The sequence below is a fragment of the Melozone crissalis genome, unplaced genomic scaffold (genome assembly GCF_028551555.1).
Source record: "Melozone crissalis strain CALT ecotype California unplaced genomic scaffold, PUWL_Pcris_2 ptg000081l_1, whole genome shotgun sequence".
NCBI classification, from domain to species: Eukaryota; Metazoa; Chordata; class Aves; order Passeriformes; family Passerellidae; genus Melozone; species Melozone crissalis.
Window position 1 is genome coordinate 12,638,646 of NW_026535858.1, and position 22,635 is coordinate 12,661,280.

The following is a 22,635-nucleotide window of genomic DNA, read 5'->3' on the forward strand; positions in this document are numbered from 1 at the left end:
GTTTTGGGTGGAATAAGACAAATCTCTCTGGTTTCACACTGACTGGTAAAGACTTTGAGGCTGATGACCAGCCCAGTGCTGTCTCTGTTACTATTGACAATGTCCTGAATGATCACTTTCTTAGGATGTTTTCTTTCTTATTGAATGTATTTTTAAATGCTAGAATATTTACTCAAGACTGAATGCTGTCAAATATTTAGATAACCAAATGATCTAAAGCAAGTTGTGTCACTGACTAATCCTGATATTCTGTGTGCAGGATTTTTTCCAGCTGTTAGCTCAGACTACAATCTCTTTCTCTTTTAATTTTATTCTCTCTAAAGCCTTTTTTTTACTATTTTGTCATTTTTTTTACTACTACTAGCTTACAATTCACAAATCCTCTTTAAAATAATTGAATACTGATGATCAGCTAATACATCAAAGAATGCTGATGCAAAGTTTTTTCTGTAATTTCCACTATGCCAGTGGCAAATGCAGTGAATCAACTGTTTTATCCATCTTCCCCTTTAATATCAAGCATATTGAATTTTATAGACTAACTGAAATAAAAATAAATGGCAAGGAAAACCACTTTATGTTGCTGAAAATGCGTGCTGAGTGGATTTCAGAACTTTGTGATAGCTCATAACTTCTTGTGCAGAACAGCAAAGTATTGACATTGAAAGTGAACAATGAATTATTTCAATTACATTCAAAAATCACTGTGGATCCAAGTTATATAAATGTAACAGTAATTCTTGTGGACTTCACAATTATGCAAAAAAACCTTGGTATTCAGGGATTGGTTTTCTTTTTTTTATCTCATGCAGAGGGAGCTGAGTAATTCACAGTATAATTTAAGGAGAAATTCAATTTTCTCATGAAGTATATACAATATTGTCAACATGCCTGTATAGGTTTTTACATCTGTGAAGACCAAATACAGAAAAGAAATTGAGTTTACTATATACCAGTGTTGTATCAAGCATCTCATATTCTCGATGAAATAAGTTGCCCTTTCATGTTCTAATTACATACATTTTAACTAAATTTACCTCCTGAAATATTTTCTTTAAAAATAGGTTTCCAGATGAGGTGTTCACACATCAGTTGCCTCACACGCAGGGTTTACAGCTCAATAGCTCTGAAAACAATGACAGTGAAATTGCATCAGTGGACCTTTTTTCTTTGTGAGTGCTTAAAGATCAGTCAGACAACTTAAGCAGGGTGTTTCTGGAGAAGCAAGACATGTTATGCATCCATACTGTAAGAAAAGAACTGCTGTTGAGGTATTTTTAATGTATTGAGAAGCCATCAAGTGCTCGGATGTTTGAACCTCAGGTGATGAGCAAGGCTCAGTTATTCCAGCAAAACATACCAGGAGTTTCTCAATCACCCTTTTTTTTTTTTTTTCCTTCCATTTATACTTTCTTCTGCCAGTCTGGGATACTTAAAAATATAGTAAAAATGAGTGCTCAAAAATGTCCATTAAAAAAATCTGCACTGAGCAAAAAATAAGGTAGCTAAAACATTTGCACTTGGAGTGCCACCAATACTCTGATTTTTACTGATGCACAAGCTCTGACCACTAATTTTCCACTCCTCAAAATGAGGGTGAACATGACATTAAAATAATAGACTTGTCTTTTCAGATGGCATTTGTCTTGTTTTGTTGCCTTTATGCTTTTTTATATTCCAGTCATCACAACCTTCTTCCTGGTCTGTTTCCTTCCACAGATGTTGAGCTTTTCTGAGAGATGGGATCCTCCAGCTGCTCTGCAGGACAGCCTTCCTGGACACTGGTGAGCTAAACCCAAGTGTTACTCCTCTTTTAAGATCAAACCCAAATATTGGTCAGGCCCCCCCTTTTTTGTTTTGTAACACCAGCAGAATGGTTGCCCTTTTCCCAGAAGAAAGTCAAATATTTCCCTGCATGAGTTGTGCATGTGCAGAAAGCCCAGAGCTACATGCAAAACTTGAAGAACCTCTCCAAAATAATCATGGTCTTGAGTTCCTGCTGCTTTCTGCCAGTTCTGGTGTTCTTGGATAGAGTTTCATGAAAATTCAGTGCGCCCAAACAAAATTCAGTGGCTGTACTTCAAGTCACTTAGGCTGTTTGTATTGTGAGAAGATGTTGGTGTGAGGCAGATTGTTATCAGAAATATATTTTTTAAAAATCATCTGTTCTTGAGGTTGTGTCTTAGGTTATTGAAAACCCTTGCAGGTGATGTGGGTGAGAGGATCAGTGAGAACACTTGTGAGTAGAGTGAGCACAGTAGTGCTCTCTTCTAGAGATTCCTATGGAATGTTTCATTGTCTTTAAGCATAGTTGGTAATATATTCCTTGCCTCTTGCTTGTCTACTTTCTAAAAAGGCAGGAATAATATGGCTGTGCCAATAGGATATTCCTCAGCAAGGAAATCAATCTCCTGTGCAGCCAAACTCTCTCAGCAGCTTGAGAGCCATACAAGGCCGCTTTTGAGTGAAAACATTTTTGTCCTTGGATGTATACAGACAGTATTGAGTGAAGTGTTTGGAAACCAAGGCAGAACTTTGTAGCAGAAAGAGTTGAGGTTTGTGGAAGATTATGGCTAGAATAGAAAAAACAGTCTCTTCTTTTCACCCCTTTATAATTGGTGCAACAATGGGGCAATGGGGAAGCACAAGCAAATATACAATTTGTACCATGCAGGATGGCTATAAATGAAAAAAGAGGAAGAAACAGAGGGAGGGAGAGATAGCTGTGGTTTTTTTTTTTTTTTTTTCCTTAAATAAGCAGACAAGGAAGCCCTTTACTTCCCTTCAAAAGTAGCCCTCCTTCTACAAACACATTACTGGACAGCAAAAGAGGGAAGAGAAGGGAAAAGAGGATTTTTCCAGTTAGATCCCATTCTGGGTTTTTTCTTTCCAACTCAGTCCTTAGCAAAGCAACTTGCACAGACCAAAAATATGGTCACTGCAGAGCTGACCACTTACTGTGAATTGGGTAATTATCAACAGAAATATTTAACCCTCTCTTGTTGAAAATGGGATTTTTGTGAGATTTAGTTTGTTCCCTAAATAAGACATCTGTGTGTTTCTAGCTGCTTGCCATAAACTGACCTGCAGGACTACTAACTAAAGAAAAATCCTTTTCTTCAACTAAGTAAGAAATTAAATGGCAATAGCTGAAAATGTAAGTGCTATTGGCAGGAATGTGCTTTTTAGGGTAATGGGCTTGTATGTGTGTGTATGTCCTTAATAGCCCAAGCTGCAGTTTTCTGAAGAGCCTTGAGCCCTGATACAGCTGACAGTAATACTGATTGCTGAGGGTAGCACCAAGCGTGGGTTTAAAGAAGTTTCTGTTGGTATTGCAAACATTTGACATTTTCTCTCCATTGACACTAGATGACATACTGTTTGCACTATCCCAGTTTTTGAGGCCCTTTCATTAAAGGAAGTGAGAATTGCTTAATTGGGCATCTTTGAACATCAGGAATAACTCATAAGAAATTCATACCACCATATTTCCCAGGGTCTCTCTCCCCAACATTTACATGAGTTTAAAATAAATAAAGCAAGCCTATAAGATTGTAGCCCATAGCTTCTGGTAGCTGGTACCTGTGCTAAAATGATAACTGCTGAGCTCAAATTATGATATCTCTAAGGACAAGCTAAAAGATTGCCTCATCTTAATATTGCTGAAAACAAGTGAGTGATGTCTTTAAAACTTTGTATTGAGAAATGTTTTTACCCCACTACAGGGTAATATCTTCACTCCCATTTTTGCACGTTCAGGCTGAATTTTTGTCTAGATGGTGTGTTATGGCTATTATGTATAAATTACAGGGTACAGAACTGGTTATACTTATTTCTGTAACACAGGCACCACTGGTGCACGCTGTTTTTTATGGCATGTAACTGTTTTGAATGAATTGAGATTATCTTCTGTGGAAGGTCAGCAATTTCAATGTCTTTCTCATGACAGGAGCTAGACAGTATTATCAGTCGTAATTTTCAGCTCGTAAAGTAAACTGCTGCACAACATAACATGCTCCTGTGGGCTGCACCTGAGGTTATTCATTTGCTAAATGATCCTTGGGTGTAGTGTGAGCATTTTCATCTGAAAGCTTCTGACTCAGAGCACACAGGCACTTGTTTGACTGGAGATGCTGGCAGAGAAGGATGCTCAGCCCTCTTGGGAACAAGCACTAGAATAGGGACAGAAGTTGTAATTTGGGGTGTCTTAGAAGCACCTCATCCCTTATTCTTGGCTCAGTAGTTCCTACTGGATGTTTCTGTGTGCTTTCCAGTGAAGTGCAAAAGGTTTGGGTTTGTTTTGGGGTTTTTTTGGTTTTTTTCTTGTTGTACCTGGTGAGACCTTCACTTTATTTGCCATGTATGCAGTCACTCAATATTTGTCTCAGGGTTGCACTCTTGGAACTGAGTGCCATAATAAAGCACCCAGGCCAAAGATGCTTCCTTGGAGCAGAAGAAAGGTCTTGATAGGGAAGCCAAAGTCCTTCTGTATGTATTGTATAAAAGTCCAGCTTGTGCATTTGGCCCTGTCTGGCAGTATGCAGGTGAAGAATGTCATAAGTGCAAAACAGGGAATTTACACAGAATTAATCAAAAGATATGGTGCACACATCTTGGGGGACAAGAATAAGAACTTTGTCACTTCCTGTACAAACTGCAATGTGCCCAAAATGCAGTTGGGCATTTGAAGGGTGTCTGTAAGGAAATTGTTAACTAAGCAGGCAGATGATGCAAACTTCTATTAGGATTGCTAAGCTCCAGCTGGGTACTGTGACTGTTCATAAATGAGCTTTAATATTCCCCTTTTCCCAGCTGCAAATGACAATGCCTGTTTTATTCCTCAGTAGTTCATAGAAAGACAAAACTCTGTAAGCTCCCAACACATGCAGAGGGTTGGCCTTGTGTGTGACCTGTCTCACCTCTTGAACTGTGCTGCAAAATGCAGACCTGGATCCACAGCCTTGTGGGTTTCTGATGCTGTCATCTGTGTTCATTGTCAGGGGAAAAAAAAATATGAGGGAAATGAATTTTCAGAGAGCAAAGTATCACTGTGGGATCAAATGCAAGAAATAGTGCATGGGCAGGATTGTAAAAGAGATGTTTGCTGTGGCTTCTGTAGTAAACATGTTCTTCTCCAGCCCTAATGAAGTCCAGAGACCAGCAAGTAAAAGGGCACATCATCAGTGCTAATTTACTTGAATCTCCCAGCAGAGGACCAATATGAAATATTAATCCCTGAGAGAGAGAGAAATTACTGATGTGACCTTTGACCATGTCAGAAGTGAGCCCACACGCAGGACTCTCCTGGTGGGTTGTTGACAGTTTGGAGTACAGGCAGTACAGACCCTACAGCTGTGAAGTCAGCCTGCATCTTCATCAGAGAAGCTCCTTCCTTTTTGTTTCCTTCCAAAATGGCATTATTTATATGGGGTTTTTTCAGCTTCTCAATGGCAGCTGCTCAGGCAGAGACCATGGGCTACCTCCTGAGCTAGGCAAGTTCAGAAGTTTGTTGCAAATGTGATTTGTACCAATGAATGCTTGGGGAGAAGGGATAAACAAAGAGAGGCTGCTGGTGTGCAAGTGGGATGCAGTATTTCTGAAAAAGTCCAGCAGAGGAACAAGAGGGGAAAGTGGCACAAAAGGAACAAATGTAATGTTTAGCAACTATCATTTGCCTGCTCAGGGTGCAGTGTGATTTATATGAGTAACCAAGTCAGCAAGCAGTGAGTGTTGATAATTAATTGCGTGGCAATGATTTATGGATCAAGGACTACTTGCTCTAAGCATAGCCTCATAATTCTAAATAATAAATAAACTAGAAATTGATTCATTTTGGGAGCAGCAAAAGTGAAGAGAATTCTTCCTGCTGTTATTTGATGCATATTCTTTGCGCAGGTGTATTTAGTTGCTTACACACTATCTTGGCAGGGGGAAAAAGAGGAGCCTTGTGTATGTGATAGTGTAAATAACATTTTTGTTGTTCTGTCTGAATGCTTAAAGATTGATGAAATCCTTCATCTGTTTTCACGTGGCTATGGGTGTTCCCCTAAAGACTGATTTCCTGGCAGGTTTCCCCAACATGGACTTTTTCTCCTGCTTCTCTCTCAGATTAAAATCCTGCCACGTTTTATGCAGATTCCCTGGTCAGAGCAGGTGCAATTGGATGCTGACTGTGCAGCCAATACCAGCACATTTCAGCATGCCCCAGAAACCTGAGGCAAAGCTGAGAGAGGAGAAAAAACCCAAAACATAACAGATGTTGCCATCATTGTCCTTTTAATCACTGCCAAATTTGCTACCTGTGGGCTTCACTTGTACTGTGGGCTGTATGAATTGGTGTGACTAGAGGCTAGAAGATAAAAGCTTTCATAAATTGTAGATAAGCAGGAAAATGGCAGTAGCTGCTTTTTGCCTCACCATCACCTGAACCCTTCTGCAAGCCTGTCAGCTCTGGGAGGGCAGAGGCTATCGAGCACTGCTTTTATTTGTACAGTTCCCAATACAATGAGACTTTAACCCCAAATGAGATTTCAAAGTGTGACTAAATATTGTATAAGAAATAATACAAAGGCTTAAAATACGCAAATTCATGCAGCTACAGCACATGCCTTCCTATTACCCCAGAGAATTAGGAGAGGGCGCTGTGGTGGGAGTAGAGAGCTGTAGTTCATTCAGCAGTTGCCCAAACAAGGAAGAAAGTTTTTCCGTTTTTTTTAAATTATTATTCTTTGTGGGATTTTCTTTGTTATTCCTTGTGGTTCTCTTGTAGTGTTACTGCATGTAGGAGATCCACTTGTCCAGTCTGCTCTCTACCTGCACTTCTCCAGGTAGCACAGACAGTGGTCAAACTTCACTTTCCTTCCCGTTACCTATGGATATTTTGGCTCATTGATAAGTGGTTGTTTTTCCTGTGCTTCATCTGCAATAGACACTAAAAATATTTCAGGATTTATATTGCTTTAGTGGTGACATTATGCCAGCACTGTCACCTAGGTAATGGAGCTAATTGCCATAGCAACAAGGCTTTATAATTCAGCAGCCCCAACATTTTTGACATATGGGAGAAACTAAAGATTTGAAGTAGGACACAAATGAAACGTATCTGATTGGGCTAAGTCACATTAATAGTCATGAACAGGAATCTTCTGTGCAGAGTAAATCAAATCAGAGTAAACAATAAATCTTTTAGAGGCTCATTTACTTCAAACTAAATTGTTTAATGTAAGAAAAACTTTCTTCCTCTGGGGGAAAAAATAGAGGCATTTAATTAAAACAAGCAGATAATAAACCTGATTGTTTAAGTGTTATTGTACAGCCCCTGGGTATTGCTCCCATTCTAGGCATTGTATGAGACTAAGGAAATGACAAAGTACTTCTGAAAGGTTTCAGGTGAGCATTCTCTCACTTCAGGGTTAGTGGTATACCTTGCCAAATTGTGATTGCAGTGAGAGTGCTGGAACTAGTGGCAAAGTTCCCTGAGCCATGCCCTGGGGAGCTCTAACCTGTTTGCCTATTTTCAGCTGAGCTGGCTCTGCCTCAGCCCTTTTTTGGGGAAGGCATAACCTCTACATACACCTGGCACAGTCTAATCCAGCTAGGATGTGGTGTTTGTGAGGTCCCAGGACGAGGTGAGAGATGAGAATTTGACTCCATGTTCTCAGAAGGCTGATTTATTATTTTATGATATTATTCTATGATATATTAAAGAACACTTTACTAAAACTATACTAAAGAAAGAGAAAGGATACCTCAGAAAGCTTAACAAGAATGAATAATAAAAAACTGTAACTGATTTAGAGAGTCCAACACAGCTGTCCGTGATTGGTCATTAAGAAAAAACAATTCACATGGAACCAATCAAACATTCACCTATAGGTAAACAATGTCCAGACCACATTTCAAAGCAGTAAACACAGGAGCAGCAATCAGATAATTATTGTTTCCATTCCTCTCTGAGGCTTCTCAGCTTCCCAGGAGAAAATCCTGGGCAAAAAGGATTTTTCAGAAAATATCGTGGTGACACTAGAATTAGGCCCAAAATTATAAAAGGGCAGAGTGAAATTTTCCCTCGTTCAAGTCAATGGAACTTTTGCTGTAGAATCAGTAGCCAAAAGGTATTTTTGACCATTTGATGGAGAAAGATGTTGGAAATACTGCTTTTTAGACCCTATCTAGAGTACTGCACCCAAACTGGGGCCTGCCAGGCATCAGTGAACTGGAGAAAGTTTAGGAGAGGTGATCAAGATGGTTAAGGCAGGATCATTTTCCCTGTAATTCTAGACAAAAAAATCTGCAAGAGGCTGCACAGAGCGGTCACAGTGACTCCATCCTTGGAGGCTTTCAAGCTCTGACTGGTCAAAGCCCTGAGCAGCCTGTTCAGAATTCAGGGCTGATCCTGCTTTGAGGAAGAATTTAGGCTAAATGTGTTCCAGCTCTCTTCTAACCAGAGTTATTCTGTAGCTTTGTGATTTTGCCAGAAGATACAATTCCTCTTTATTCCTCTTAATCTTCCTATCTATGTCTAATCTCTAAAAAGCTGCATCCCTATGGTGTCCTGTGAAGCAACAACAATAAAAATACTGGAGAGCTTCTTTTCTGTAACAAATGGGAATGTATTTAGGTAAAAAGTAGCTAATCTCTGAATATAGTCTTTAATTTAGTGTATGTTATACTTGCCTGTACTGAGGTAAGTGTTACCATTTCAATCAACACGATTATTTTGGTTCAGGCAGAAGCAGTGAACAAATTGTCAGATAAAGAACAGTGACTCATTCACTTTGTGCCTCCAACATAAATATTAGCTGCTCTCCAGTAAATGTAACTCATGTGTGCTTAGAAATGCATTTCTTTGCTGATAAAATGCTCCTTCTCCCAATTATTTACCCATATTATACAGGCTCAGCATTAACTTAAGCTTTTCAGCCTGATGGAATTAGACACAATAATTGCCTTTAACATATTGTCTGACTGTTTTCCTTATCAGGAGTTCAGGTTTGCATTCCCACCTTTAGTCTCAAACTCTGTCTAATAAAAGAAGAGAATTTGGGCAATTGGGCTGGAGGGTCAAAATAATCCTGACAATTACTTTTCATTCTAATAGAGATTGTGAAGCACTAAGAATTTCTCTCTGCATCTTGTAAGTTTTTCTCATCATCACCCTTCCAGGCACACTTAGAAATAGATGCTTTGTGGTTTATGTTCTATAACCTCAGCGGCTTTGGGGGTCTTGAAAGCCAATTTTAAAGGCTCAGAAAAATCACAGCAAAACAGCTGCTTGGTTTTATGAAATATAAATGGTATCATTGAAAATGCACAGATGGCTTTTTGGTGATGCATTTCACAAACATGCTTAGATGTTGTTCAAAATATGAATTTGAATAAATCTGTGATTAATAATTTTCTAGCTGGTGACAGTAGCTACTGTGGTGAGAGCAGGTAGTTAGATACCATAGGCTTATTTTTCCTCTTTTTTTTCTCTTTTTTTTTTTTTTTTTTTGCATTTGTTGAGGCTAAAATCACTTTCGAGTTAGCTTTTAATTAAAATTCAGTCTCAAATATGGTTTTACTTTGGCTTTGAATAGTGTGGAAACATGGGATGGAGGATTACCACTGCTAGAAACAAAAATGTAGATTCATTGCAGCTTGAACCACTGCATTCTTTGTATGAAGAGAGTGTGTTTGTGTAGGTTTTATCTTGCTACAGTGTGCTACACTCATGAGAAAAGAAGAAAGAGGAAGAGATATTACCCCCTTCACACCATGTGCAGAATAATTTTGAGTCATGGACATTTGAGTGAAAAATACCCAGAATTTTTTAATATGTCTGAACAATAATTGCCTTTAGAGGGGAAAAAAAAAGAACCTTCATTGAGTGCTGGTAGGGATTTCTTCTGTGATTTAAGCAGTCTCTGAGAGGAGGTTGTTTATTTTGGCTACACTGCATGTCAAGAATGGTTTGAAAGAAGCAATCTAATGCTTTTCCTTGCATACAGATCATTCATTATATAGCTATCAATAACTGCCTAATAAAACTAGTCCAAAATAAATCATGCTTTCTTAACTGCTTGGTAAACGTTGCCCAACACTTCAAGGCACTTCTCAATACGGTAGCACTTTACAAAAGCAATCTATACTCTAAGCACCCATTACTGTTACCAATTCATTAAAATGTTAAGTTAATGTATTCAGGCTCCTTCACTGGGAAGTGAAAGGCAGCAACAAAACCAACAAAGATGCATGTGTCTGATTATACTATGCCAGAAGTAAATAATAGAGCGTTATTCAATTCATAGCACAAATAATGGGTTTTGGATAGCAGCACACATCCATTTGAAAAATGATGGACGTGTCAAAATGAAACATGCCATGGGCAAAAAGTACCAACTTTTGAAATAGATGATGATAAGTTCAAGACCTGTGCCTGAAATTTTGAGGCTCAAATAAGTCTTATTTGTTTCTTTATAAAATAAATTAAACTGACTAGCAACCACATTTTATTTAATTGAAATGTGTGATGTTTAATGAAATGTTCACAGGATTTTTCAGCACATGCCTTGTACCTATAAAACTTAGAACAATTGGAGGCATATATTGGAACTGAGGCAGTACTGACAGAAAGCACACGTGTTTAAAATATTTTGAATTAATTAGAAGTATTCAACTTGGCACTGAAGCTTCAGGCATGTTAGGGATAGATTTTATTGAAAATAACAGGTAATTACTAAAATTTAGTCCTTCTAAACATTCAAGCCTGGCAATCTCAGCACAGGCATCTGAAATCAATGAATGAAAATTCTGTATGGAAGTGTTGGTACTGAAATCCAATACAGAAGCCCATATTCCCCTAATAGTGTTTTAGCTGTAGTAAAACCTGGACATAAAGTGCATTAGCTGAGTAAATCTGCTTGATAAACAAAGAGCATGGGGTCTGTCCTGTTCCTTTGCAGCAAGGAGGATGGGATAACTTGCATTTGAGTATCATGGGTAGGTCTGACTTTGCTCATTGGAGAGCTGCGTGCATTGGGCAGGCCCAGAGCAGCTTCAGCCAGTGCTCTGGAGTTAAGAGATTTTCCTGCCCCTTTCATGGGTAGCAGCGCAGTTTGCTTTTCAAAGCATGATTTTCCATGACTTAATCAAGGGAGCCCTCTGGGATCCAACTCTAACTCATTTGTCTGCTGCCTCACCATCACCTCTGCTGCTTGCCATGACAGTGAGGAGGGTGAAGGAAATGCAGTGGGATTGACTGGAACTCAGTTTCCTCTCCATAAGAGGGCTACACCACTGTGTAGCTGTGGCACTCGGGGATGTGGTTTAGGGGGGGACTTGCTGATATTACATTTGCAGCTGGACTTGATGATTTTAAAGTTCTTTTCCAAACTAAACTGACGAGAAGGCAGGAACTCAAGCAATCCATCTCCTGACCAGCCAGACCAAATCACAGCCACCCCTGTGGCTCAGAGTAGGTGTTTAACCCAGCCTGGGGGGCAATTTCGATGGACTGCTGACTATTTAGGTGTTGCTTGGCATGTCCTAGTTGGTCAAACATGTCCCAGGGACTGGTTCATCCCTTGTCAAGCACATACAGCTTGTACAGAGGTGAAAGAACTCGTAGAGGCCTGCTAAAGGAAGGGGGTTAATGGAGCAGGAGGAAAACTGTGGTGCACTTAAAATCTGCTGAGGGGGTTACAATAGATGGGTAAAGGAAAGGGTGCTGGTGGGAATTGCTGGAGGAAGGAGCTGTGGAAGTGTGGCAGAACCTTCATCAGGAGAGAGGAGCTGCACACATGGGGCATGTAATGGGCACTGAGGGAAGGAGTCTGGAGCAAGAAAGTATGAGAGAGGAAAAGTGATTTTTATCTTCTATGGGTAAATTGGAGTTTTAAATGGACGACTTATCTGAATCTGTTACTAAAGATCTTCTGAGATGGAATTTCTAAAAACTCCATAGGTAATTAAGTATCTTTACTGCTGAAAGCTTTTCCTAATATATACTCTTGCTGTAGTTGAAGTTCATTAGCTTTTTCCTGTCTTCCTTTGTCACGGGTAAGAGCTTTTTACAGTGCTCTTTGCACAGACGAACACTCTTCTATGATGCCTCTTAGCATTTTCCCTAAATCAAATTAGCCCAAATTTTTGCAGAAAACTGGAATCTTTTTGTCACTCTCTACTTCTCTCCAAGTGTTCCATACCTGCCCAGCAGCATGCTGGCCAAAAACCAAATGCACTATTCTCACACAGTCCTTGTGAACCCCAAGGGGAAGGGAAAGATTACCTTACATAATGGCTTTATTAATGTAAAACTGTGCCTTTTTCTCTTATCTAATACATTTGCAAACCTGTCAATTTAACACACATTCTATATTTTATCATCTGGGTCAGACACAAATCATGGAGAGACTGCATCCCTCCACAGAGAGGTGTTGCTTGGGATTGTGTCTGGCAGCATACATCTCCAGATGTTTTTTAGGATACTTTGGATTCCATTCTCTAGTTTCTTTTACACTGTGTTTCTAAGGTTTCTTATGGGTATGTTCTAGGAGATAAGATCAGAAACCTTACTCAAGTCAAGATACCTGATATTTATTGCAACACCTCTCTAAATGCAAGGTGTTTACCCTGCCAAGGAAAGCAACTAAATTGGTCTTGGAGCATTTGTTCCTAGTGACTACTTATTGGCTGTTTCTAGTCTTTCTTATTTTTCTTTTAATTGCCTATACATTCTTCAACTATTTTGTTGGGATTTTTTTTTCACTATTCCTTCAAGAGCTGAAATTGTGTTATCTGTAATATTCTTTTTTCTACCTTACTGTAGAGGAGCATTGTTTTTATACCTCTGCAGTCTTTTGGGTCTCCACTTATTTTTCAGAAATTCTCACAGATAATCATTAGGAAATCTGAGACTACTTTAGCCAGTTCTACAAAAGTATTTTACAAGAAATTTAATCAGACCCAGCCACTTGGAAAACATCTAGCTTATCTTTATCTCAGTGTTCATGGCACTGCTCTGAGAGATCATTCATCCTTATCTATAGGTGTTTAAATAAGTAAGCACCTTAATTACAGCTGACCTTTTTAATAAAGAATGAAATGAAAAAGCACTGATGTTGAGATTAAGTTCACCATCTCAGGTTTCTCTGATACTTCTTGTATTAGAGCCTGTATTATGCTAAAAATTGCATTGTCCATAAAACAAAGAGGAGGAAAGGACTTTCCAGACTCCCTGGACCCATGGCAATTAAAAATCCATCCTATCACAGTTTGGACCAAATTTTGCTGGAGGGATAACAAATATGGCTGGGATGTTTTCAAGTACTTTGTATTATTTTGTGTCATCCTTGACAGGAAGGGTAAAAGAGGAATATGGGAATGTTTGCAAAGTGTCAGTCGTGTCCCCAGTGGTGAAAGTAATGTGAGATTGGCACCAGACTCCAAAAGTCTCGACTGCAAATGGATCTAAAAAACCTGCTAGTCTGCCTTGAACAAAAAAATAATCTCTTTTTTATGCCATCTTTTTAAAGGTTTTTCATGTCATGCTCTGACATAAGAGAACATTAGCTACAATAGAGAATATCAGTAAGCCTGAGTCCGGGGTGGGAATATGATAGGAGCATAAAACAAGACTCCATAAATCTTAAATGTTTTGGCAAATGAAAATCAGCACTCACAAACTCTGTAGTTCACTGGATGAGCAGCACACAACAAGGGCTTTTTCCTGATGCACTTGCAGTGCTGAGCCCATTATTTTTCCCTTTCACATCCACACTGCTCTCCAAGTACAGATTTTGATAAAAGCCTAAAGGAGCGTGAATTTACATACTATTTACTACTATTTACAAATTTACTATCATTTACAGAAAGACCAAGACATTCAACAGTTTTGTTTCTGACTCATGCATGGATATGCCTTTTATTGCCAAGGGTAAGGGATGTGGTCATCAGGTCAAATGGGAAAATCTCACAGGATTTGTGTAATACCAGAGGAAAACAGCACAAAGGGCAAGTATTAGCTCTGACATTTCCTTAAGAAAAAAAGAAAAGAAAAAAGGGCTGTAAAGGCCTTTAACATGACTTTATCATCTTGAATACAATAGTCTGGACTTCTTAGGTGGCTGCAAGAAAGCTGCAAGCACTGAAGGAATTGAGAGCAGTGTAGCACTTGGGACTTTACTGCATTGGTGCTGAACCAATAATTTTAAAGAATAATGTTTCTGGAATTTCTATTGTGTAAAATAAGAAAGATGCTTTAAAAACACATATATATGTATGCATGGGGAGAAATCCTGTTTCTGCTGAGCTCCTTAAACTCTTGTCCTTTCTGGAGAAATTGATTTTAGGGAAGGAATCTTCAAAGGCATCTTCTTGCAGTGATGTCTGTTGTGAGGGAGAAGGGAATAGGGCAAGATTTCCCTCACAACCTCGTGATGTGGGATGCTGAGAAGGCTGAATTTCAAACCCTGAGTCTCTGGTTGCCCAGAGAACAATGGTGCTTTGGTCTTCTCAGGCTCCTGCCCCTGAGCTGCTGCATCCTCCTGGTGGTGGAACTCCAACACACCTGTAGGATTGCAAGCTACTCGGCCCTGGCTCACTTCTCACCATTTGTAGGGCATGGAATAGCTGAGGGGCAGGGGGAAAAAAGCACATGTGTAAGCAATATTCCAAGTTTCTGTAAAATGTCTATGTTGTGCCAGGTGGGAAAATATTAGATAAACTTACAGTAACTTAATTAAGTTAAGATTAACTTAGGAAAATTATGAAGTGATGGTGAAAGGTGGTCCAGAAGAAGCTGGAGAGATGCCATGCTGAAAAGGGAACTCTTATGGAGTGTCTAAAGTACAATTATCATTTTATGGCATAATAATCCAAGAAATAAATAAATAATCATAATAATGATTTAATATTTTCATCAATGACCTCAGTACCAAAAAGTAGGAGAGAATTAATGCTTTTTTTTTTTTTTTTCCTGGTGGTGCAGATGTGGGACACATTAACAATAAAAAAGTGAATTACCATATTATATAGAAATAATTAGATGACCTTGAGATCAGGAACCATTTAAATGTGATGGAACATTATAGTACAAAATGCAAAGATATGCACTTTGGGACCATGAACAAGAATTTCAGGCATTAACTGGTGCTTGAGCTGGGAGCAGCAAGGGAGCCAGGTCATGTGTTTTAGTCAGTTGCAGACATAGTTATGAAAAAGCTCATTGGGGTCATAAGTTATTAAATTCTTCCTTTAGTGTAGTGACTTCCATGCTGTGTACAAGGCTATATCTGAAATACTGTGTACATCTCTTTGTATAATCCCACAAAAATTAATTAATTTAAGATGTAACAAGTGAGATGGGCACAAGGGTCTCAGCTGGCTGTCTTATGAAAGGAAATCAAAAGTGTGATTTCTTCAGGCAGGGTAAAACCAAGGCTGAGAGAGGATATGACTGATATCTAGAGATTTACCAGAGGAGGGGACACTAAAGGAGGGAAGAGAGGAAAAAAGTCCTTTGGGCAGAAACAACTGCATTGACACAAAAGCAATTTCATATGTAAAAATAGGCAGAGCTCTTAGGAGTTTTCCCATGGTACAGATGGCATGACTCCTGCAACTTGTTTTTAGGATAGGAATTGATGAGTTTTAATTAAGATTTTATGAAACCATATTACCTAGGACAGCAGAAGGCTGCAGGCAGATGTCCATCTCACTCCTGTGCTCAAAGCTTCATTGTGGACATTCTCTCCACCCCCCTGATCCCCCTCTTTTTTTGTTTCTTCCTGCTTGCTCCCATCTCCAAAGCTGCCCAGATATATCTTATTTCTTTTATTTGCATCACTTATTTTGCACATGGTTTGAGGACTTATTTCCTGAGATAAACTTGCCTTAGAGAGGGAACAAAGATTCCTGCACTTCACTCAGCCCTGTAGAGACATGCAAGGGCTGCACTCACTGTGTTGCCTGCTTTTCTGATGGAGAAGAAATTCTCCTTCACACTGGGTCTGCCTTTTCAGTTCACTGACAAGAGGAGGGAGATGCACTGAATGTTTGAAGCAGAATTTAGAAATCATACTATTCAGTTACTAGGAACTCTAATGGTTTTGCCTAACATCAGAGAAAAACTCCTTGTTTTAATATTCAGATAGGTCCATAAAGTAGTTATTGTTTTCCTGGCCATACAAAGTATGCTGCCATATGTTCACAGCCAGAAATGGCATGAGGTACTAGTCATAATGGTTTTTATTTATGACAGTTTCTGGGATCCAGGGCTCTAGCTATAATGGCTCAGCAGGTTTCCACAGCTCAGCTGTGAGTAGACCTAATTCTGATTCATTCAGAGTCCTCCTTCAGTCAAAGGCAGGAGCAAATAGAAAAGATACTGCTGATAAATTGCAGATAGAAAAAAATTTTAAATCAATATAACAATTACAGTTGATCCAATCAGAAACAAGTAGAGAAATTAAGAGAAGTTCAAGAAAGAACAAGGGGATAAAATCCACTATGATTAGTACTAAGTGTGTAGTGCTTATCACAAGATTCAGATACTTTGATTTTATGCAGCAGAATAAAGAATACAGGGGAAAATTCTGCTGAGGAGGAAACTATGTACACTCAAGGATAAGTAGTTTGCAGAGACAGGAGTGGTTTTAAAAAGTACCACCCATGGCATCATATTCAGCTCTGTCTTGCACCACTTTCCCCTTTCCCACTGTTGCTCCTGAGGGATTTTTTCAGCCAATTGCCAGCTCAATAGTCAATAAATTGCAAACTCAGTAGTTAAAAAGACAGAGATTACTGAGAGGTTTTGCTCTGCCCAAAAGGAGCATCTGCTGCAGGCTTGCCAGGGTACAGAATGCAGAGCAGCCCATTCAGTGCTGTGCTGGAATGGTCAGAGGCCCTTGCTGCTTTCATGATCTCTGCATGGGGCAAAAGAGTATTTGTTGTTTCTGCCAAGAGTTTAACAAGTCTTGTTTAAAATTTAGTGTCACTTTGCAGGAAGAGCTGCAACCTCTCGGGAGTTATAGGTGGGGGAAATGAGGAGTTCTGTTGCACCATGTGATGGCATCCCCATCAGCAGGGCAAAGGCTTGAGGGATAGTGGGAGAAAATTACCCTAAAGGGAAGAGCATGTTGCCTCTTGAATGATTTTTCAGAAAGATTAGAAAACTAGGATATTTGTAATATGTTTAACTCGTATTCAATCGTTTTTGGCTGTGTAGTTGTGTTTACTTGAGCAGTTTTTTACCTAGCAGAGGGGAAATCACAGCTCACCAGCAGCAGCCTGCTCAGAAGCCCTGTGAGCCTGCTGGGATCTATAGGAACAAAGTTAAAATGGTTCCCAAGAATATGCAGCTCACATCTCAGCCCATGTCCTGTCTCTCCTGTTCCTTGTTCCTGGTTGGTTCCTGTCTGTCAGAAGGCAGGATTAGCCCCTGCCTAGCACTAGCCTGTGGCCTTTTGGCACAATCGCAGTTCTTTTGGGCTGAACCCCAAGTGCCCAGGGTTTGTGATGAACCAGGGTGTAGCTCCCATTCAGGTGGACACACACCTTCCTCCTCCCATTCCAGTCTCAGTGAAATCACTCAGTTTAGGATGTGTTCTCCAGGACTCTGAGCCAGGGGAAGGCACAGACTTGGTGGAAGTCAGACTATGTTGTTTGCTCCCTCCATTGTGTAAACTGGGATCCAGTCACCCATCTTGGGCACAGCTTGAGTCCCTGCTGGGACAAGACCTGTGCAGCATCCCTTTTACACAGTGACTTCCAAGGAGGGCAAAAATAAAATATGTACGAGTGCAGAGAGTGTGAGTGCATTCTGCAGGTCCAAAATAGCTCCTCTGAGTTTAGGGATGGCTGTTGACAGCCCTTGACTGCTGGACACTGGCTGTCAATACAGTAGGTCCTCACTTCAATTCTCAAATTGGTATTTGAGCAGAAGCAGTGAGCAGGCAGATATACAGCCCTTCTTCTCTCACTGACATGTGTGCTGTAGATGGTTTGATACTGACACTTTTCCCTGCTGGTCACCCTGGAAGGTAATTAATAGCCAGGATGCCAGTTTGACTCCTGAGCTACTGCAGTGCTTGCTTAAATAATAAACTGTCCCTTCCTTGGATTTTGCAAAAAGGCCAGAATTTAGCAATTGTTCTTGAATGTGGAATAGTATCTTTTCAATGGACACTTGAATTTAACTGAGCTCAACCTAACATGGTGCTTTACTGTAATCCAGTCATGATAGCCAGGAATTAATTTTGTCTGTGCTGCCTGCCATGTAAAAGTAAACTTTGACCAGTCACAGATGCCTCATTCTATAAATTCATCACTGACTTTGTGTGAGACCTGAAGTGACTGAAACAAAACAGAAATATTTATGGGTGTCTGAAATCTGTTTGATAGACTGGGATCTGTAGAGTCATTGCTTCCCTGCAGGAAATGTCCCATTCCCATTCCCAGCAGCCAAGTGCAGTTGAATGCAATTTGTCTAAGAAAAAAAAAATAATCTATAGGACACATGCAGCTTTTTTTGGTTAAATTCTGATGAAATATTACTGTAGTTTTTTCTTCCCCAGGCTGCTGGTGGAGAGGCATATACCCTGTAATTTCTAGAGCAGAACGAGGTCTCATGGGAGTCTGCATCTTTATTGCCATGTAACTCATGTTGTAGGCTCTTCTGCCAATCTACCAACACAAACAATAAGATTATCAAATATAGCATGGTTTTTGCTGCCTCTTGAAAATAATTGAAATAAGGATTAGCTTTACTAGTTTTTTCTTCCATTAGCAAAATGGAGAAAAAAATTTACTCAAATCTAAAAATCTAGTAGCTCATATTTTGTACTTGAATTCCCAGAACTAAGTGACACACACCCTGGACTGGGTTACTCCTCACAGGAAGGCAGCAGGTGCCATTTCCATGTATTCTGCAGGCACTACTCCTTGAATTTTGGATGAGGGAAATGAGGGATTCCTCTCCATCCGCCTCCAGGTGTCAGCTCCTCCAAGAAGGAAGAGGCAGAAAAGCAGTGATGGAGACTTGGCTCCCAATGCTTGCCAAGCACAGAGAAAGAGCAGGATGCACCCCCTTTGCTCCAGGAAAACCTGTCAGGCAAGGCTGCCTTCAGACAGGAGCCATTCCCAGACTCCCTCAGGACCAAAGAGTTTTTTGGGGGTTTTTTTTTGTCCCACACTGTGGGCTGCAATGTGAAAGCTACACCCAGGGCTCAATCTGCTTACTTCAAACATCCAATATCCTCACTGCTTTGCCAGGAAGGATTATACATTTTTCACAAAGTGAGCAAGTATGCTTCCAGAGAAAAAAATATTTCCATGGCTACAGATCCTTCTCACACCGTAGAATTGCTTATGCAACTCAGCTAGCACCGAGCTAATGAAATGAGAGGAAGTAATTAAATGAAAGGATGGCTGGGTGTTTGATGTCAAATTTCTGTTTTACACCTGAGACCCTGGGGAACTGTCTCAGGTGGCCAGGAATGCTGTCAAAGTTTGTATTTTGCATGAAGATTACACTCCATTTTTGATCCTGTGGGTTTTTTGCTGCTGCATTGTGCACAGAAGTGGCCCTTGTGCAGTTTTGTAATTGCAGTTAGTCCATATGCTGTGCTGTGCACTCATCTCACATGGAAGGAAACATACCTGTTATGCAAACAGGAATTTGACTCACGTTGCTGGTATGAAAGTGTAAAATTGTAGAGGATCTGAATAGCCTCAAAATAACAAAAGGCATTTATCTCCTCGTGCAATACTTTTGCAATGTGAAGTACTGGAATTTAGATCTCCCTGGCATCAACAGATGATGGTGCAGGGAATATCTGGCAGATAGGTTTTGCCTGTAGGGCACATCCTCTTGATGCCTAGGCTTCCATATTTTCTCTGAGAATTTCTGCAATATGGATCATGAGAGAAAATAAAATTTCACTTTTTTCTCTCTAAGTTAAATTGTAGTTTATTAACAGGTGAAGTACACCAGGTCAATATAAAGGACTGTGAGACTCTAAGTGGGTTCTTAAGCATCAAATTCTTGTTGTTGGTTTATCTTTAATCACTTTTTTAAATTGCTTTCATAGCTCTGCAGACTAGGTAAGTAGGAGGAAGTGCTCAGAATTTCTGTTCATCTTTAAAACCCTGTCAAACACTTTTTAAATACCTCTGATCATTTCCCTTAATCCTGCCATTGTAATGAACCTAGGATGGTTCTCCATTTAATTTAACGAGGTGAAGGCATCTCTTAAGGATTAGATAGTAGTGTGACATACATTTGTAACTTTAAAAATATCTGGCAAACTAGAAAAAAATTCTTTGTTAATTGAAGGACAGCTTCAGTAAAGATAAAATGAAAGGCTCCTCCTAATGGTGTAATCATGCACCAAAACAGATGGAAGAGACATTTCACCAACATCTTCCAAGTACAAATAAGTAAATGTGACAATATTAATTTGAGGGAAAGGACATGATTAGTACCCTTTGACTTTTTATTTTTTTTGTGGCAGCTGAGTCTAATGTATCCTATTTATATGACTGTGAAGAGCTTGCAGTCATATTGTAAAGATTTCTAAGGGCCAATTTGAAAGAGATTGCACTATGAGTGTCAAGTTGACAGGCTCACATCCTCTCTTTGATGTGAAGTGCTAAGTTCATGAAGATGTCAATGTGTTGCCTTGCCAAGTCTCCCAGCTGGAGAGTAATACTGCATAATAGTCATGAGACTTCAGATCCAACATTATCAGCTCAACCATTGCAGGGTTTCACAGGGAAAACCACAGCACAAGAAAGTAATTTTCAGATAAGTTACATTCAATGGCAGTATCGGAATTGATTTCACATTGCTGGGCAGATGCACAAAATTCACGCTTGCTCCTTCAAGTCAAATAATGTTCCTGGTAACAGCCAGTGGAAGCTTTGCCTGGGCTGGCAAAAAAAAAATCATGAACTCAAAGCAATTTCAGGCTGTTTCAGGAGATATGCATACATTAGCACATATGAGTAGCATACCTATCTACATTGCAGTTCCAACATTCTCCTGGTTTTCTTACAATATTAGTCTGAGCTGTGATCAGCAGGGGTTATCTGAATTGGAAGCTCCTTGATTAAAATGAGTGAGGAGAGATGGGCCAAGCACTGCTGTAATTTGAAAGCTCTTGACACCTGGTCTGAAAATGCCTCCTCTCTTCTGTGCCTTAGCAAAACATTGCCTGAGCCAGGGCACATTGTGAAGTCAAGGCACACGATGGGATTCAGTCTTTTCCCTCGAAAGAGCCCCTGAAATTAGTGGGACAGTATGGAAGTGATAACTGAAAGGATATGGAGCTTATGTGATTGGATTTACTTGTGATGGGATGTCTTTAATTTGGATGGTTGCTGTGAAGCTGTACTGAGTGTGCCTATCCTTGTGAACAGGAGCCCTCACCCTCTTAACAGCACTTCTATCCATCTAATGAATCAATCAATCAATACTAGCTTAAAGAGCTGTGTTCTGAATGCTAACCAGCTGGGGTTTTTTTTTTCTTGCTTGACAGTGAGGGCATTTTCTGTATGAAACTTTTGCCATTGTTTTTAATTTGTACTTGCTGCAATACACATTCTGCTGAAGTGCATGCCTCACAATAGTCAGCTTGAAAGTTGTCACCAGGCTTGCCTCTCTCTGAGGCACTGTTTGATGAGCAGAGGAAATTGTCTAGCTTGTCAATGCCAAGGTAATAAAACAATGTAGGCAAAGTCCAGAGTGTGACTTTTGTCTCCCTTGGGTAGTGACCTTAAAGTGTCTGATCTGTTCCACGTCATATTCATGTCTAGAAAGGAGGCTTTGACTGCTGCAGTGTAACTCTATTTTATCCTTTATCCAAAAAAGAATATAGAGATGCCCTTTTCCATGCTGATTAGGCCAACAAGAGTCGTTCCCAGATCTTCTGGGGTAACCATTGCAAAGGCAGTGCTAGACTGTGGTCCAAAGGCTCTCTCCTTTCAACAAGAGCAAAGGAGAGAGCCTTTTTTCTGTGCTTCTGTGAGAACTCATTAAAAATCCTCTACCACTTTGCAGTCCTGTCTTTTGGGACAGAAAGGGACAAATACAGGGATTCTTTGAGTAGGGTAGTGTCCTGTCAGCCAATGAATACTTCTCTTGAATTCTCACATTTCAGCTTCTCGCTTTTCCCAACAAGCAGCCTTTGGGAACCACCTGATTTCCCCTCAGGGTTGGATGTAGGCATCTTTGCAATGTGTCTGGGAGGGGAAGAAATGTTGGCTCCACCACAAGAGTCTAAACTTTGTCACACTCAGGGCTTCAATGCCTAAATGATTGATGTCCACATCCTGACACCCAGCAGTATTCCTTGTGTACTGGCATTCCATCAGTGAAAAGTCCTTATGTTAGAATTCTGGGCTGGCTAAGAAACCAAAACACCTTAGCAGATGATCTTTCTGGTTGCCTTGTAACCCTGAGAGTCCTGAGACCTTGAAATGTGTAATGCTTTATAATTGTACTTTAACCAAGCGACCATTCAGCCTCTCCTGCACCTAGCAAGGAATTTACTCTGGTTAAGGCCTTTGAGAGATTCTCTAGTAGAATTATCTGCTCCTAACTTTGCTAATGTACCAGGAGACTTTATTTCATGAGATTTTCCCCTCACTCTA